Here is a 19,928-nt window from a genome sequence, read left to right as displayed (position 1 = left end):
GTCATTTGAGATCTCCTCCCAAAGCTGACTTGGAATGGCTAAAGGTTGTGATAGAATAAATGTCTTAATTGTCTCATATTTATTTTGTTGGAAAACCAAAAATTCTACCACAAACTTCTCAATATCAGATTTAATTCCATCCCAAAAAAATCCTTCTTGACCCTGTGGTAAGTTTTTCAAAATCCTGAGTGCCCTCCTAAGGGGGAGGTGTGCAATTCCAAAAGAATCTTTTGTTTGAGTTGGGAATTCTTAAAAAGATATAAGTGATCTTTGTATCATAATGAATCATCTTTCTAGCTAAATGTATAATATGTATTGGGACCTCGATGAAACTTTTGAATGAGCGTCGGCACCTCTTCATCATTCTTCCATTCATCCCTTGCTTTGGTTATCCAATCGAGTTGGATAATATAAATGGCACAAAGAAATGATTTCACATCCTCATTATTTCTTGAAAGTGCATCTGCAACAACATTTTGCTTCCCTTTTTTTTAGATGATTTCAAAGTCATAACCTAACATCTTTGTGACCCATTTTTGTTGCTCTTCTGAACATTATATTTATTCCAAATAGTATTTAAGGCTATCATGAATTTTTTTTACCTTGAATTTTCTTCCCATTAGGTAAGGTCGTCATTGCTTTAGTGCATGTAGTATGTCCAACATTTCCTTCTCATAAATATGTTTGTGTAAATACTTACCTTTGATTGGACGACTTTGAAAAATAATGGGTCTTCCTTCTTGTGTTAAAACAACACTAATCCCATTTCCTGAGGCACCACATTCCACATTAAAAGCTTTTGTGAAGTATAGCATAGCTAAGACTGATGATTGGAACATTGTATTTTTAAGATGTTCAAAGGCCTTAATTTCTCTTGGGGTCCAAGAAAATGCATTTTTTTTTCAATAATGTTGTCAGAGGTGCTGTTATTCTCCCATCATTATTAACAAAATTACGACAATACCTTGTCAACCCGAGAAATCCTCGAAGATGTTTTATTTTGTGGGGATTTTCCATTCCTTAATTCCTTTCATTTTGTTAGTATCTACCTTTACACCCTCATGAGATACAATATGACCCAAATATTCCACCTCTTGTACTCCAAAGAAACATTTGGAGGTTTTTTTCATATAGTTGTTTCTCCTCCAATAGTTTGAGCACCCTATCAACATGTTGAACATGATCCTTACAAGATTTGTGATAGATTAGTATATCATCAAAAAATACTAACACATAGTTCCTAAGGGTTTGAAAATGGAGTTTATCAAACCTTGAAATGTGGAAGGTGCATTAGTAAGGCCAAAAGGCATGACCAAGAATTCATAATGACCCTCATGAGTTCTAAATGTTGTTTTCGGATGCCTTTAATATTCATTCTAATTTGATGATATCTTGAACAAAGGTCCATCTTGGTGAAGTAAATTTCTCAATGTAATTCATCAATGACAGGAATGGGAATATAATCTTTAATGGTGAGCTTGTTGAAATCCCTATAATCTAGACACATACTCCATGATCCATCCTTTTTGTGCACCAATACTACTGGAGTAGAGAAATAACTTTGACTAGGTTGAATTATACCAGCCTCTAGCATTTCTACAACCATACATTCAATTTCATTCTTTTGGGAATAGGGATATATGTAAGGCCTGATGTTTGGAGGAACATTTTCTAGAATTAAATGAAGAGAATGATCATGATATCAAATAGGTGGGAGGAATTTGGCAGTCTCAAATTCCTTGGAATGATTGTCTAAGACATTTTGGAGATCTGGAGAAATAGATGATTTCAATGTTTGAACCTCTAGTGAGAATAATTGTGCAATTACGTAATGTTGTAATTTCTTTCAAAGATTTTTTATGCCATTAGAGTTGATTATATTTCCTGGTTTCCTTGTGATACCCCTTAATTCAACTTCCTTTCCTTCCGAAAAAAAATCAAGAAAAGTTCTTGAAAATTAGAACCTTTGTCCCCAAATATTGTAACCATTGGACCCCTAGTACAACATCAACACCAACCATTGGAATGGAAAGCATTGGACTATTCAATACATATTCCCCCATGGTTAGCCTGATATTATGGCACTTTCCAGAGAAATTTATAGTTCCTCCATTTGTAACCACCACTTGACACTTTGGTTCTGGATATAGGAAGCAATTCAATCCCTTGGCTATCTTAAAATGAATAAAATTATGGGTACAACCTGAATCAATCAACATGATTACCTTTTTCTTCTTGATATATCCTTCTATCTTGAGAGTTTAAGGAGTGGTAATTCTTGCCAATGCATTACAAGCTATGAACATATTCATTTCTTCTTTATTTGGGGTTGGCTCCTAATTTATATCCTCTCTTTTGATGTTTGTTGTTCCTTTTCTTCTTCCTCTTCACAATCTATATACAATAATTTATTCTCAGCACACTTATGACCTTTTGTGTATTTTCTATCACAAATGTGACAAATAATATTTTTATCTTTTTTCCTCCATTTTTTGTGGTGTTAAACTTGTAGTTTGTGGAAGGCCAGGGACAACAACACTTCCATCTTTATAGTTGTGAGTGGTAGACTTCCTTGTTGCCATAATTTTTCTTTCAACCTTTTTTGCCACCTTGAATGCCTTCTCCAATGAATCTGGTTCCCAAGAATGAATCTCGTGTTGGATGTTATCCTTTAAATTCCCTATGAAGACATTAATCCTATGCTCCTCTTAAATATAAATTACCCTGATATTCAATTTTAGGAAGTTCTCGATATGCTCCGCCATTGAACCATTTTGTTTGAGATTTATCAATTCGCTAAAGAAGTTTCTGCTCTTTGTATCCTCATAATGTGTTGTCATATGCTCCATAAAAATTGACCAAGTGAGAAGTGGTTTACAAGAACAAAGCCAATGATACCATAAAAGTTGATTAGTTTTTAAATATAAATATGTAATGTGTACCTTTTGTGTGTTTCACATCATGGAGATCAAAATATTGCTCCATTTGTAGTATCCATGTAACCGGATCCTTGCCATCAAACTTCCTCATATCAATATTTGGAATGTGGTGGGTCTTCAACCCAGCTTTGGAGTCTCTAAAATCATATTTCATATTCCCTTTTTCCTCATCATGATTTTCATGGATTACCTTGTCACCACTGGAAAGACTTTCTTGCAGCAACTTTGTCAACCCTTCCTTCAACCCTTCCATCTTGACATTCGTCATTGATTCCATGTATACTTTTAAAGCATCTTTCAAACCTTTTATTTATTCTTTTAAACCATCCATATCCCATTTTAAGTCATGAAATGTCCCCTTTTAGTTCATCTTTGGTTTCTCTTTATGAGAGCAAAATTTGTTGCACTTGGTCCCGTAATTTTGATATATCATGTTGCAATTCTTTCTCTTGATGCATCATAGTAGAGGTTTATGAGGGTTTAATGAGTGTAATTTTTTTTGTTTGGGAGGCATTTTAGAACCAAATATTGATATCTATCCTTCAATATTCCCTTCGAATCACTTCGACTAATTTTTCAAGTAAAAATTATGCAATTCTTAAAAAAATATACTCATTTTTCTTTTTTTAGGAGCTCAACCTTGAAACGATTGTAACTTTGTAATTTCGGCTCTCCAAGGTTTGATATTTTGTTCCGTGGTATTCCTTTGAGTATTATTTCCAATGCTATAAGTTTGAATGAGATTGGATTCTTCAAGATAAAGCTATGCTCGATCTCCCACAATGACCAGGCTGTGGACTGGTTGAATTGAGAAAACTTGTACAAAATTCCATGTGTCACTGTTACAACCTTCGGCCCTAAAACTGATACACAAAAAACTACACTTTACGTGCTTTCAGTCACGTTTTACAAATTTCAAATTCGATGCTTGTAGAGAAGGTTATGATGATTTTCCCTAGGTCACCTGTTTGAGGTTGAATTCTGGAGCATGCAAAAACCCTTACTTCCTCAGACCATATCTCAGAAAATATGGCAAACCAAGATCTGAAATTTCTACAAGAAGTTCACCAATATTTTATCTCAACGTGGTTGAAATTCCAACTTCTAAATATTCATAGAAAAAAGTTATAGTGAAATTCCAAGATGATTGGTTTGAAGCAGTGAAACCCGATAATCCAAAGCTCTAATACCAAATGCTATGCAACCAGCTGACAAAACAACTTAAAAATTATCCTCTTCAAGGAGGAAACCTCCTTTACATTACATAAATTAACATTTCTTGGATGATACAAATTATAATACCTCCTTAGTATGTATAGGAGTCTAAGGGGTCACAATATAACTAGAGCCAACATAACAATAATAATGTAAGGGTACACCAATAATAATAGTGGGCTTCTATGGGGAAAAACAATAACAATATGGGGGATACACAGGCACAACAATAACAATAGGGGGATACACTAATATTATAGGGACCTAAAAATCGCAGTATCCAAAACACTTATATATTAACGCTGATACACAAAGATCAAACATATACATTAATTTAGATACATAAAGTTAAAGCACATATATTAATGGAGGATAAATTCGCACAAATTCCACTAACATCGAATTTGTACAAGTTTGGCCTAATTTTCATAGTTTACATCTTTCCTCGGCACTAGCCCTTTCCACTAGAGCAGGCCTCTATTGATCTTTACCCTCTCTTGACTATATTTCATATTCTCTTCTTCTATCCTCTATATTCTACCTTCTTTCATCTAGAAGAATCAATTATGTACAACAATGTTTTTCTTTTAAGATCCACTAAAGGTGGACCTAATCTCTTATACAAGGGAAATATCAAATCTAAGCCTAAAATCTCCAACGTCTCAACAAATATCTCCAAATAGCGCATTGCATGTTGATGAGGAAATAATCCCTCATTTCCTAATTAAATCTCTATTTAGACTAGAAAATAAACATCCTACCTTTATTTACATTAATTTGAATGAATTAAATTAAAGTAACCTACTCCATTTAGTAAATTGCAAGACCCCTCTTAGGCCTTGCCACCAATGATTGACTTGGGGTTTATGCTCCTGCATCAGACTCCCTAGGTAAAAATAGCCCATGAACTCCTGTTCATGACTCCTCTTTTGTTGGTTGTACCTTTCACATTTGTTTTCTGATATTTTTTCTATTACAGGCACATCTGCTACATTTTCTTTTCTGCTTGGATCCCAAACATTGTTTTGTTGTTGTCCATTTTCCACATTGTCATGGTCATCTTTAACAACCTTGATTTTTATTTTGAACTTTCTCATTAATTTTTTCCTCCTCTTGTTGATGTTTTGACATATTCCTTGATCTTCCATGCTTCCATAACTTATTTTGTAATGCTCCACTTGTCTTATTGATGTACTCTCTTGTGGTCAACTGATTTCTGTTGTTTACTATTTTCTTCACTTCAGTATGCATACTCTTAGGTAATTCTTCATCAACATATATATCTTTCCAATCTATATATCTAGTGTGCTCCTTTGTTGATCCATGTTGTTGACACTATTCTATTGTAACATTGCTTCAAAGTTTAAAAAATTTATGGCGTCCACTTCCATTTCTATAGCATCCCCTTGTTCTACCCCTTTTTTTGTAATAGTAATGCAAGTTTGGAAGGACCATGACTGGTTGGACCTTTGATTAAACATATAATAATTATTATGAATTAATTAAAACAAATAAAGGTTGAAAAACCTTACTAATCCTTTTCCGAAGGGAAAAATTACATTCTCACCTATCTCTAGCTAAATCCATTTTAATACCTAAATCCTACTCACCAACTTATCTTTCTTGAATAGCCATGACCCATACTAGCTAAATAAATGTTGAGATTGCTTGTACACTTTGTGGGTCAATTGTATGACAACTGTTATGCAACAAAATCAGACATGAATTGAAAGGGACAGAGATCATTATTGATCATTAAAAAAGTGAAGGTTTAGAATGACTACATCACCTAAAGAGGGAGGAGATGGTGTAAAAAACGGAGCCACCTTCTGATAGGTGAAGGGATAAGATTAGATTTGTTGGTATAAAATGGGCAAGTGGTGCCCATTCTGGGGGTTCCCTCGGGATATCGAGAGGGGATTATTTTGACCTCATATTCATAGATCACAAGAGAAGAAGGAACTAAAGAGCCAAGTCAAGCAATATTAGTTGTAATATAAGAGAGAGAAAAGGTGTGTTGGACTCTTGGAGAATGGGAGTGCTCAGCCTAGGCTGGATCATATTCCCCTATTTTCTTATGCTTTTCTATTAAACTGACAACCTTCTCTTTGTGATATGTTTAATTTTCCATGTGGTTATGCCTTATAACCAATGAGTTATTTATCTAAATCTCTATTCCATAAGTAAAGTTCAGTGGGTGAATGGGACACTGAGTGTTAGTTGTTGAGTTGATGAAGCACTGGAATAGTGGAATCCATCCTCTGAAATAATTTTCAATCCATTGGTGTGAACCCTTTTCTTATGTAAGTATTTCCCTCATACCCTAGATATAGCTTGAGGGTGGTCAGATGCAAGAAAGGTTGCAATGTAGCTGGACTATGGTTGGGTGGAGAATGGAAGTCATCCTACAATTAGTAGCTAAATCATTGTACATAGATAATTATATCTACTTGTGCATATGTTTCACTATGAATAAATAATGATGATGTTATGTGTTATAGTAATGAATGTATCAATATTTCTAATGGAGGAATGAATTATTCCTCGTTATTTACAATTACATGCTTATGTGAATGATTCTCTTGATTTCATGAACCTATAAGTCCCTATGGTTGTTATTACTTTATTGAGATGTAGAGTTATATCCATAGTCATGTATGATTGCTTTGTGTTTCAACTAACTACCATTGTGTGCAATTTTGATTGTTTGATATGCTATGAACACCTTGGATCATTGTTTCTTAAAAACTGGTGAAAATATGTGGTTGGAACCATGTACGGAATGATGGATGTATAGATTTACTAACCCTTCTGAATTAACACTAATCACTTGTTTAGTAGGCCACCTAATGAACTATATTAGTGCTAAATAATTCCACATGGGTCGTGTTGAGTATCATGTGTGGTATCTAGAGAGGTTTTCACCATTGACGAGAAGTGCATGGCATGATAGGAACCTTTCTATTAAAATTGGCAACTAGGGCCAAACTCCATGTGGGCCTTCTTATTTATGGAAGATGATATTTTTCTTGGATTCCTCTCATCAAGAAGTGTAGGAATGATCTAAAGATCATCTGATTCTGACATGTATTCATGGAGATATGAATTTATTTGTGTTATGTGATAATTCGTCAAGGTCGGCTAGCAACCAAATTACCCCAACCTATCCTCAACGTTTTACCATAAATAGAAGAGGACTTCAAGTCATTTTAGACACACATCTCTTGTGATCTCTCTCCACCTTTTTGGGTTTTGGTGGAAGGAGAGATCTAAGGGAGAATACAATGTCCTAGAGGGTCATCTAGCCATTCCCTAGCCACAGTCTAGAAGGAGCCCAAGTGCCCTAGCCATAGGTCAATCAACAACCCTAATCTATGCAGTCAAGGAGATTTTTATATGTAGCAGAGGAGGCTCTTCTACGCATCAAGGAGAGGCTTATATGCTATCAAAGAAAACCCTAAAAGATCCCTAGTCGTAGGTCTAGAAGAGACCTTAATCCATTGTTAGAGGAATCCCTAAAAGAGCCCTAGCCACAAACAATAAGACGGTTTCTATACATAGTAAGCTGCAGTCAAGGGGAGGCTACTTACGCTGTATGAAGGAGGCCCAACCATGATCGAAATGAAGGTCCTAATTTGTAGTTAGGAAAGGTCCTAATCTATTGTCCAGGGGGCACTTATATGTTGTCCAGGAGGAGCATTAATATGTTGTCAAAGAAGCCCTCAAACCACAGTTGTAAGAGCCCTAATCACAACATAAAAGGAACCCTTAGACAAAACAAGAATAGAGATATCTATCCATAGAGAAAGGAGGTGTCTAACCGCATTTTAATGTATGATCTATCGTCTATCTAAGAGAGCTTCAACACGCTGCAAAGGAGGTCAAATAAGGAAGCCCCAACACATCAAGAAGAAGAATGATCAGATTGTTGTAGGTGATAGCTCATTTTTGTAGATGACAGTAATGTGATAAAGGTTGTTCCAGGTATGAGATTGTTTGTAGGAATGAAAACCACAGTCATAAGATGAAACTGTGTGATGAAGAAGTCTACCCTCAGACTTAGATCAGACCTTGTAGGGTTGGTTTCATATGCAGATTGGGTAATGATATACTGATGCATTTATAACTGTTTTGAGGTATTGTACTTTTGTGTTGCTATGTGCTAGGCCATAGGCCATAACACCATAGCAAGGGTTTCTTTGGGGTTGCTCTCTTAAGTCTATTTGAATATTATGAAGGAAATCTTGGACAACTTCAGGTGCCCTTATCAGATCAACCATTCAACACAGTTAAGGGAGTTTATGGCTATAGTGCCCTAACCAAAATTGTTGGAGTTTCTAGCAATTTGAGGAATGTTGTATCAGAATATGCTTCAACAATCTTACTGATTGAATACTGTCATAATGATGTTCTTTCTACTGTTGTCATAAAATCTCAGATTTATGTATTTGAACTATCTCTCTCTTTGCTGAATTATTGAAGAATATAAGAAGAATTGATTAAGGGCTTCCCCACATTGGGGTTTGTCCCTGGCTAATACTACACCTTATGTCCTCTTGTCTTGGCTTCTCTTCTACTTCTTATGTTTATGTTCTATATTCACTTTACTATCATGCTGATGTGATTGCTAATCTGCATATTGTCATTGGAATAACATGAAAAATTGAAGTAAATTTCTCTTAGCATAGAACATACCTAAATTTAACATGGTATGAGAGTTGAGGTGAAGATAAAGCCCAAGAAAGAGTGAAAAAGCAATCACTAAAGACAATTGGAAAGGACAAAAGGCTCAATGGGTTCCTCATCCCACTTCTCAGCTGAAGACAATCCCTGTGAAAAGTCTAACTATCATGGATGGAATATGTCTCTTGATCTGACATTGGAAGAATAAGAATTGTTGGATTTCGTGAAGGGTAAAATCCCTGAGCCTCTATCAAATGCACCGGATGCTACAAAGAATAAGTACACCAAGGTTGAAGTCGAAGTGAAGAAGATTATCAGAGATTCCAATGACAAGAGTCTGGTAGCCTACCTAAAGGTCACTTCAATGGAAAGTCTGAATCTAAGGGTGGAAGGAAGGGCAAATGTCTTGCTTGTAATAAGTTTGGCCATTATGTGAGGGAGTTTCCAAATAGAAGGGACACAACACATGATGATGATCATAATCATTCCAGTGGCATCTTCAATGATCGAAGGAATGACAGGTACAATGGCAAAGGAAAAAGGAATGCAGGACATCAAGGAAATGGTCTACCCTCCAAGAAAGACAGGAACTCCAGGTATGAAGAATCAAATGTAGTTTATGATAAGAAAAAGGAACATTATCTTATATCAGCCCTCTCCACTACCTCTCCTCCGGACACTTTGGGAAATTGGCTTGTTGATAGTGGTGCTTCAAGGCACTTGTTGATATTCCACTGCTTGAACCTTAGAATTTTCTCTTAAAGATGATGTGATGGATGGTGTATGATATCCATAAAGTTCCATAAATGGGGTTATTTATTTGCAGTATGGAAGGAAGTGTTATACCACCATTCAGCTAGAGGTAACCACTTGACCCATTGTGTTAAGATAACCTTCCAAATATTTTTCCAATATCTCAATTTTCCCTTCAGATTGAGGATGATAAGGTGAGCTATGAGCTAATTGAGTACCAAGACAAAAACATAATTCCATAAAAAAATTTCCAGTGAAAATGGGATCTTTGTCACTTACAATAATCTTTGGTTTTCTATGTAGGTTTTGAGTTGTTTCCATAGATGCAGTAGCAAGTTTATTGGATTTAAAAGGATTATATAATGCACAAAAGTGTGCATACTTTGTAAGTTTATCAGCTACTACCATGATGACACTCTTTCCTTCAAACTTTGGTAAACCTGTGATAAAGTCATTTGAGATCTCCTCCCAAATCTGACTTGGGATGGCTAAAGGTTGTGATAGAATCAATGTCTTAATTGTCTCAGCTTTATTTTGTTGGAAAACCAAACATTCTACCACAAACTTCTTAATATCAGATTTAAGTCCATCTCAAAAAAAAATCCTTCTTGACCCTGTGGTAAGTTTTTAAAAATCCTGAGTGCCCCCCTAATGGGGAGGTGTGCAATTCCAAAAGAATCTTTTGTTTGAGTTGGGAATTCTTAAAAAGATATAAGAGATCTTTGTATCATAATGAATCATCTTTCCAGCTAAATGTATAATATGTATTGGGACCTTGATGAAACTTTTGAATGAGTGTCTGCACCTCTTCATCATTCTTCCATTCATCCCTTGCTTGGGTTATCCAATCAAGTTGGATAATATAAATGGCACAAAGAAATGCTTTCACATCCTCATCATTTCTTGAAAGTGCATCCACAACAACATTTTGCTTCCCTTTTTTGTAGATGATTTCAAAGTCATAACCTAACATCTTTGTGACCCATTTTTTTTGCTCTTCTGAAGATTATATTTATTCCAAAAAGTATTTAAGGCTATCATGATTTGTTTTTACCTTGAATTTTCTTCCCATTAGGTAAGGTCGTCATTGCTTTAGTGCATGTAGTATTGCCAGCATTTCCTTCTCATAAATATGTTTGTGTAAATACTTACCTTTGATTGGACGACTTTGAAAAATAATGGGTCTTCCTTCTTGCATTAAAACAACACTAATCCCATTTCCCGAGGCACCACATTCCACATTAAAAGTTTTTGTGAATTCTAGCATAGCTAAGACTGACGCTTGGAACATTTTCTTTCTAAAATGTTCAAAGGCCTTAATTTCTTTTGGGGTCCAAGAAAATGCATATTTTTTCAATAATGTTTTCAGATGTGTTGTTATTCTCTCATCATTCTTAACAAAATTACGATAATACCTTGTCAACCTGAGAAATCCTCGAAGATGTTTTATTTTGTGGGGATTTTCCATTCCTTAATGCCTTTAATTTTGTTAGTATCTACCTTAACACCCTCATGAGATACAATATGACCCAAATATTCCACGTCTTGTACTCCAAAGAAACATTTGGAGGTTTTTGCATATAGTTGTTTCTCCTCCAATAGTTTTAGCACCCTGTCAACATGTTGAACATGATCCTTACAAGATTTGTTATAGATTAGTATATCATCAAAAAATACTAACACAAAGTTTCGAAGGGTTTGAAAATGGAATTTATCAAACCTTGAAATGTGGAAGGTGCATTAGTAAGGCCAAAAGGCATGACCAAGAATTCATAATGACCCTCATGAGTTCTAAATGTTGTTTTCAGATGCCTTTAATATTCATTCTAATTTGATGATATCCTGAATGAAGATCCATCTTGGTGAAGTAAATTTCTCCATGTAATTCATCCAATAATTCATCAATGACAGGAATGGGAATATAATATTTAATGGTGAGCTTGCTGAACTCCCTATAATCCAGACACATATGCCATGATCCATCCTTTTTGTGCACCAATACTACTGGAGCAGAGAAATAACTTTGACTAGGTTGAATTATACCGGCCTCTAGCATTTCTACAACCATTCGTTCAATTTTATTCTTTTGGGAATAGGGATATATGTAAGGCCTAACGTTTGGAGGAACATTTCCTAGAATCAAAAGAATAGAATGATCATGATATCGAAGAGGTGGGAGGAATTTGGTAGTCTCAAATTCCTTGGAATGATTGTCTAAGACATTTTGGAGATCTAGAGAAATAGATGATTTCAATGTTTGAACCTCTAGTGAGCATTATTGTGCAATTACGTAATGTTGTTATTTCTTTCAAAGCTTTGTCATGCCATTAGAGTTGATTATCTTTCCTGGTTTCCTTGCGATACCCCTTAATTCAACTTCCTTTCCTTCCCAAAAAAAATCAAGAAAAATCTTGAAAATTAAAACCTATTGTCTCCAAATATTGTAACCATTGGAACCCTAGTACAACATCAACACCAACCATTGGAATGGAAAGAATTGGACTATTCAATACATATTCCCCCATGGTTAGCCTGATATTATGGCACTTTCCAGAGAAATTTATAGTTCCTCCATTTGTAACCACCACTTGACACTTTGGTTCTAGATATAGGAAGCAATTCAATCCCTTGGCTATCTTACAATGAATAAAATTATGGGTACAACCTAAATCAATGAACATGATTACCTTTTTCTTCTTAATATATCCTTCTATCTTGAGAGTTTAAGGAGTGGTAATTCCTGCCAATGCATTACAAGCTATGGACATATTCATTTCTTATTTATCTGGGGTTGGATCCTAATTTATATCCTCTCTTTTGATGTTTGTTGTTCCTTTTCTTCTTCCTCTTCACAATATACATAAAATAATTTATTCTCAGCACACTTATGACCTTTTGTGTATTTTCTATCACAACTGTAACAAAGAATATTTTTATCTTTTTTCCTCCATTTTTTGTGGTGTTAAACTTGTAGTTTGTGGAAGGCCAGGGGAAATAGAACTTCCATATTAGAATTCCTTGTTGCCATAATTTTTCTTTCAACTTTTTTTGTCACCCTGAATGCCTTATCCAATGAATCTGGTTCCCAAGGGTGAATCTCATGTTGGATGTTATCCTTTAAAATGAAGACATTAATACTATGCTCCTTTTAAATATCAATTACCTAGATATTCAATTTTTGGAAGTTCTCGATATGCTCCGCCATTGAGCCATTTTGTTTGAGATTTATCAATTGGCTAAAGAAGTTTTTGCTCATATCCTCATAATGTGTTATCATTTCCTCCATAAAAATTGACCAAGTGACAAGTGGTTTACGAGAACAAAGCCAACGATACCATAAAAATTGATTTGGTTTTAAATATAAATATGTAATGTGTACCTTTTGTGTGTTGCACATCATGGAGATCAAAATATTTCTCCATTTGTAGTATCCATGTTACTGGATCCTTGCCAGCAAACTTCCTCATATCAATATTTGGAATTTGGTGGGTATTCAACCCAACTTTGGAGTCTCTAAAATCATATTTCATATTCCCTTTTTTCTCATCATGATTTTCATGGATTACCTTGTCACCACTGGAAATACTTTCTTGCAGTAACTTTGTCAACCCTTCCATCTTGACATTCATCATTGATTCCATGTCTACTTTTAAACCATCTTTCAAACCTTTTATTTATTCTTTTAAACCGTCCATATCCCATTTTAAGTCATGAAATGTCCCCTTTTAGTTCATCTTTGGTTTCTCTTTGTGAAAGCGAAATTTGTTGCACTTGGTCCCATAATCTTGATATATCATGTTGCAATTCTTTCTCTTCATGCATCATAGTAGAGGTTTATGAGGCTTAATGAGTGTAATTTTTTTTTGTTTGGGAGGCATTTTAGAACCAAATATTGATATCTATACTTCAATATTCCCTTGGAATCACTTCAACTATTTTTTCAAGTAAAAATTATGCAATTCTTAAAAAAATAAACACATTTTTCTTTTTTTAGGAGCTCAACCTTGAAACGATTGTAACTTTGTAATTTCGGCTCTCTAAGGTTTGATATTTTGTCTTGTGGTATCCATTTGAGTCTTATTTCCAATGCCATAAGTTAGAATGAGATTGGATTCTTCAAGATAAAGTTATGCTCAATCTCCCACAAGGACCAGGCTATGGATTGGTTGAATTGAGAAAACTTGTACAAAATTCCATGTGTCACTATTACAACCTTCAGCCCTGAAATTGATACACAAAAAACTACGGTTTATGTTCTTTCAGTCACGTTTTAAAAATTTCAAATTTGATGCTTGTAGAAAAGGTTATGATGATTTTCCCTAGGTCACCTATTTGAGACTGAATTCTGGAGCATGCAAAATCTCTTACTTCCTTAGACCATATCTAAGAAAATGTGGTGAACCAAGATCTGAAATTTCTACAAGAAGTTCACCAATATTTTATCTCAACGTGGTTGAAATTTTAGCTTCTAAATCTTCATAGAAAAAAGTTATAGTGAAATTCCAAGATGATCGGTTTGAAGCAGTGAAACCCTATAATCCAAAGCTCTGATACCAAATGTTATGCAACCAGCTGACAAAACAGAAGAAAAAATAGAGAAACAACTTAAAAATTATCCTCTTCGAGGGGGAAACCTCCTTTACATTACATAAATTAACAATTCTTGGATGATACAAATGATAAGACCTCCTTGGTATATATAGGAGTCTAAAAGGTCACAATATAACTAGAGCCTACATAACAATAATAATGTAAGGGCACAACAATAATAATAGTGGGCTTCTATGGGGAACAACAATAACAGTATGGGGGATACACGGGCACAATAATAACAATAGGGGGATACACTAATATTATAGGGACCTAACAATAGCAGTATCCAAAACACTCGTATATTAATGCTGATACACAAAGATCAAACATATACATTAATTTAGATACATAGAGTTAAAGCACATATATTAATGGAGGATAAATTCGCACAAATTCCACTAACATCGAATTTGTACAATTTTGGCCTAATTTACATAGTTTACATTTTTCCTCGGCCCTAGCCCTTTCCAGTAGAGCAGACCTCTATTGATCTTTACCCTCTCTTGGCTATATTTCATATTCTCTTCTTATATCCTCTATATTCTACCTTCTTTCATTTAGAAGAATCAATTATGTACACCAATGTTTGTCTATTAAGATTCACTAAAGGTGGACCTAATCTCCTATACAAGGGAAATATCAAATCTAAGCCTAAAATCTCCAACTCCTCAACAAATATCTCCAAATAGTGCATTGCATGTCGATGAGGAAATAATCCCTCATTTCCTAATTAAATCTCTATTTATACTAGAAAATAAACATCCTACCTTTATTTACATTAATTTGAATGAATTAAATTAAAGGAACCTACTCCATTTAGTAAATTGCAAGACCCCTCTTAGGCCTTGCCACCAATGATTGACTTGGGGTTTATGCACTTGCATCAGACTCCGTAGGTAAAAATAGTCCATGAACTCCTATTCATGAGTCCTCTTCTATTGGTTGTACCTTTCACATTTGTTTTCTAACATTTTTTCTATTGCAGGCACATCTACTACATTTTCTTTTCTGCTTGGATCCCAAACATTGTTTTGTTGTTGTCCATTTTCCACACTGTTATGATCATCTTTAACAACCTTGATTTTTATTTTGAACTTTCTCATTAATTTTTTCCTCCTCTTGTTAATGTTTTGATATATTCCTTGATTTTCCATGCTTCCATAACTTATTTTGTAATGCTCCACTTGTCTTATTGATGTACTCTCTTGTGGTCAACTGATTTTTGTTGTTTACTATTTTCTTCACTTCAGTATGCATACTCTTAGGTAATTTCTTCGTCAACATATATATCTTTCCAATCTATATATCTAGTGTGCTCCTTTGTTGATCCATGTTTTTGACACTACTCTATTGCAACATTGCTTCAAAGTTTATGAATTTTATGGCCTCCACTTCCATCTCTATAACATCCCCTTGTTCTACCCCTTTTTATTGTAATGATGATTGTAATAGTAATGCAAGTTTGGAAGGACCATGACTGGTTGGACCTTTGATTAAACATATAATAATTATTATGAATTAATTAAAACAAATAAAGGTTGAAAAACCTTACTAATCCTTTTCCGAAGGGAAAAATTACATTCTCACTTATCTCTATCTAAATCCATTTTAATACCTAAATCCTACTCACCAACTTATCTTTCTTGAATACCCATGACCCATACTAGCTAAATAAATGTTGACATTGCTTGTACACTTTGTGGGTCAATTGCATGACAAGTGTTATGCAACAAAATTAGACCTGAACTGAAAGGGACATAGATCATTATTGAGCATTAAAAAAGTGAAGGTGTAGAATGACGCCATCACCTAAAGAGGGAGGAGATGGTGTAAAAAACAGAGCCACCTCCTGATAGGTGAAGGGATAAGATTAGATTGGCTGGTATAAAAGGGGCAAGTGGTGCCCATTCTAGGGGTTCCCCCAGGATATCGAGAGGGGATTATTTTGACCTCATATTCATAGATCACAAGAGAAGAAGGAACTAAAGAGCCAAGTCAAGCTATATTAGTTGTAATATAAGAGAGAGAAAAGGTGTGTTGGACTCTTGGAGAATGGGAGTGCTTAGCCTGGGCTGGATCATATTCCCCTATTTTCTTATGCATTTCTATTAAACTGAAAACCTTCTCTTTGTGATATGTTTAATTTTCTATGTGGTTATTCCTTATAACCAATGAGTTATTTATCTAAATCTCTATTCCATAAGTGAAGTTCAGTGGGTGAATGGGACACTGAGTGTTAGTTGTTGAGTTGATGAAGCACTGGAATAGTGGAACCCATCCCCTGAAATAACTTTCAATCCATTGGTGTGAACCCTTTCCTTATGTAAGTATTTCCGTCATACCCTAGATATAGCTTGAGGGTGGTCAGATGCAAGAAAGGTTGCAATGTAGCTGGACTATGGTTAGGTGGAGAGTGGAAATCATCCTACAATTAGTAGCTAAATCATTGTAATAGATAATTATATCTACTTGTGCATATGTTTCACTACGAATAAATAATGATGATGTTATGTGTTATAGTAATGAATGTATCAATATTTCTAATGGAGGAATGAATTATTCCTCGTTATTTACAATTACATGCTTATGTGAATGATTCTCTTGATTTCATGAACCTATAAGTCCCTATGGTTGTTGTTACTTTATTGAGATGTAGAGTTATATCCATAGTCATGTATGATTGCTTTGTGTTTCAAATAACTATCGTTGTGTGCAATTTTGATTGTTTGATATGCTATGAACACCTTGGATCATTGTTTCTTAAAGATTAGTGAAAATATGTGGTTGGAAACATGTATGGAATGATGGATGTATAGATTTACTAACCCTTGTGAATTAACACTAATCACTTGTTTAGTAGGCCACCAAATGAACTATATTAGTGCTAAATAGTTCCACATGGGTCGTGTTGAGTATCATGTGTGGTATCTAGAGAGGTTGGCACTATTGACGAGAGGTGCGTGGCATGATAGGAACCTTTTTGTTAAAATTGGAAACTAGGGCCAAACTCCATGTGGGCCTTCTTATTTATGGAAGATGATATTTTTCTTGGATTCATCTCATCAAGAAGTGTAGTATTCATGGAGATATGAATTTATTTGTGTCATGTGACAATTCGTCAAGGTCGGCTAGCAACCGAATTACCCCAACCTATCCTCAACATTTTATCATAAATAGAAGAGGACTTCAAGTCATTTTAGACACACATCTCTTGTGATATCTCTCCACCTTTTTGGGTTTTGGTGGAAGGAGAGATCTAAAGGAGGATACAATGTCCTAGAGGGTCGTCTAGCCATTCCCTAGCCACAGTCTGGAAGGAGCCCAAGTGCCCTAGCCGCAGGTCAATAAAAAACCCTAATCTACGCAGTCAAGGAGATTTTTATATGTAGCAGAGGAGGCTCTTATACGCATCAAGGAGAGGATTTAACGCTCTCAAAGAAAACCCTAAAAGATCCCTAGTCATAGGTCTAGAAGAGACCTTAATCCGTTGTTAGATGAAGCCCTAAAAGAGACCTAGCCATAGACAATAAGAAGTTTTCTATACATAGTAAGCTACAGTCAAGAGGAGGCTACTTACACTATATGAAGGAGGCCCAACCATGATCGAAATGAAGGCCCTAATTCACAGTTAGGAAAGGTTCTAATGTGTTGTCCACAGGGCACTTATATGTTGTCCAGGAGGAGCATTAATATGTTGTAAAAGAAGCCCTCAAACCACAGTTAGAAGAGCCCTAATCACAACATAAAAGGAACCCTTAGACGCAACAATAATAGAGATATCTATCCACAGATAAAGGAGGTATCTAACCATAGTTTAATGTATGATCTATCAACTGTCTAAGAGAGCTTCAATACGCTGCAAAGGAGGTCAAATAAGGATGCCCCAACACATCAAGAAGAAGAATGATCAGATTGTTGTAGGTGATAGCTCATTGTTGTAGATGACAATAATGTGATAAAGGTTGTTCCAGGTATGAGATTGTTTGTAGGAATGAAAGCCACAATCATAAGATGAAACTATGTGATGAAGAAGACTACCCTCATACTTAGATCAGACCTTCTAGGGTTGGGTTTCATATGCTGATTGGGTAATGATATACTGATGCATTTATAACTGTTTTGAGGTATTGTACTTTTGTGTTGCTATGTGCTAGGCCATAGGCCATAGCACCATAGCAAGGGTTTCTTTGGGGTTGCTCTCTTAAGTTTGTTTGAAGATTATGAAGGAAGTTTTGAACAAATTCAGGTGCCCTTATCAGATCAACCATTCATCACAGTCAAGGGAGTTTATGGCTATAGTGCCCTAACCAAATTTGTTGGAGTTTCTAGCAATTTGAGGAATGTTGTATCAGGGTATGCTTCAACAATATTGATGATTGAATAATGTCATAATGATGTTCTTTCTATTGCTGTCATAAAATCTCAGATTTATGTATTTGTACTATCTCTCTCTCTGTTGAACTATTGAAGAATATAAGAAGAATTGATCAAGGGTTTCCACACATTGGGGTTTGTCCTTGCTAGTACCACACCTTATGTCCTCTTATCTTGGCTTCTCTTCTACTGCTTATGTTTATGTTCTATCTGTGCTTTACTATCATGCTGATGTGATTGCTAATCTGAATATTGTCATTGGGATAATATGAAAAATTGAAGTAAATTTCTCTTAGCATAGAACATACCTAAATTTAACATGGTATTAGAGTTGAGGTGAAGACAAAGCCCAAGAAAGAGTGAAAGAGTAATCACTAAAGACAGTTGTAAAGGAAAAAAGGCTCAATGGGTTCCTCATCCCACTTCCCGGCTGAAGTCAAGCTCTGTGAAAAGTCTGACTATCATGGATGGAATATGTCTCTTGATCTGACATTGGAAGAACAAGAATTGTTGGATTTCGTGAAGGGTAAAATCCCCGAGCCTCCATCAAATGCACCGGTTGCTATAAATAACAAGTACAGCAAGGGTGAAGTCGAAGTGAAGAAGATTGTCAAAGATTCCATTGACAAGTGTCTGGTAGCCTACCTAAAGGTCAATTCAATGGAAAGTCTGGATCTAAGGGTGGAAGGAAGGGAAGATGCCTTGCTTGCAATAAGTTTGGCCATTATGTTAGGGAGTTTCCAAATAGAAGTGACACATCACATGATGATGATCACAATCATTCCAGGGGCATCTTCAATGATCGAAGGAATGACAGTTACAATGGCAAAGGAAAAAGGAATGCAGGACATCAAGGAAATGGTCAACCCTCCAAGAAAGCCAGGAACTCCAGGTATGAAGAATCAAATGTAGTTTATGATAAGCAAAAGGAATATTATCTTATATCGGCCCTCTCCACTACCTCTCCTTCGGACACTTTGGGAAATTGCCTTGTTGATAGTGGTGCTTCAAGGCACTTCATCAGATTCAAAGAGGATCTATCTAATTTGATAGAGATGGAGACAAACTTGGAGATTATTCTTGGAGACGATGCCACCTATCCTGTAAAGGGTGTAGGGAATTTACCCTTCAATTGAATGAGGGTAACACAATTCATTTAGAAGAAGTTGTTTATGTACATGATCTTAAAAGGAACTTGGTGTCCATTTTGGTAATGGAAGACAAAGGTTACAAGGTGGCATTCATCGATGGAAAGGTACGTGTTTGGAAAAAAAAATAAAGATGCTTTTACTCCTAGGTTCAGGATTGGAAATTTGTATCATGTTGCAGGAAGTCCATTAGGGACCATGTCGTGTTGCACATCTCTTCAAT

Source organism: Pinus tabuliformis, chromosome 5_2 (assembly GCF_031772625.1).
Source record: "Pinus tabuliformis cultivar Carrire ecotype Pingquan chromosome 5_2, CPIR1, whole genome shotgun sequence".
NCBI lineage: Eukaryota > Viridiplantae > Streptophyta > Pinopsida > Pinales > Pinaceae > Pinus > Pinus tabuliformis.
Note: the sequence above shows the minus strand (reverse complement) of the source record.